General features: G+C 50.1%; 1 protein-coding gene and 1 pseudogene across 4 annotated transcripts in view; one reads left to right on the top strand and one right to left on the bottom strand.

Moving 5' to 3' along the window:
- The window catches only part of ABHD2 (abhydrolase domain containing 2, acylglycerol lipase), a 114,072-nt gene that overhangs the window by 35,006 nt on the left and 78,519 nt on the right, over positions 1 to 547 (top strand). The window lies entirely within an intron of this gene.
- Positions 20 to 547, bottom strand: part of LOC116540402 — a 1,315-nt pseudogene continuing 787 nt past the window's right edge. Inside the window, exon 1 of the transcript XR_004264421.1 lies at positions 20 to 547. This exon is cut by the window's right edge and continues 787 nt beyond it. The product of XR_004264421.1 is annotated as a heterogeneous nuclear ribonucleoprotein A1 pseudogene (transcript).

The following is a 547-nucleotide window of genomic DNA, read 5'->3' as shown; positions in this document are numbered from 1 at the left end:
ATACACATGAGTATTTGTCTAAATCATGTCTTCTTTGTAGCAGCTAGGCCCTGCCACCACTGTGCTTGGCTGAGTTCACAAATCTGTTGTAACCTGTAGCTTCCCTGTCACTTCTCTGGCTCTCCTCTCCTGCTAAGCTTTGCTTCCTAATTAAAATCTCCTGCCACTGCCATAGCTACTGCTGCTACTGGAACCGCCATGGCCACCTTGGTTTCGTGGTTTGGCAAAGTATTGGCTGCCACCACCATAGGGGCCAGAGCTTCTGCCTCCAAAGTTTCCTCCCTTCGTGGGTCTAAAATTTGAAGACTGATTGTTGTAACTGCCAAAATCATTGTAGCTTCCACCACCTCCAAAATTGCCTCCACTACCACCGCCAAAGCTGCCTCCACCTCCGTTGTTATAGCTGTCATAGCTGCCACTCCCGCCATAGCCACTGCCCTGGTTTCCATAACCCTGTCCACCACTCCCATAGCCTCTGCTTCCTCCAGAGTAACCAGGGTCGCCTCCTCCATAACCACCATCATTACCAAATCCATTATAGCCATCC

The sequence above is a fragment of the Sapajus apella genome, unplaced genomic scaffold (assembly GCF_009761245.1).
Source record: "Sapajus apella isolate SASKATOON/1434 unplaced genomic scaffold, GSC_monkey_1.0 scaffold139, whole genome shotgun sequence".
Lineage (NCBI taxonomy): Eukaryota > Metazoa > Chordata > Mammalia > Primates > Cebidae > Sapajus > Sapajus apella.
This window is presented reverse-complemented; position numbering and strand designations above follow the sequence as displayed.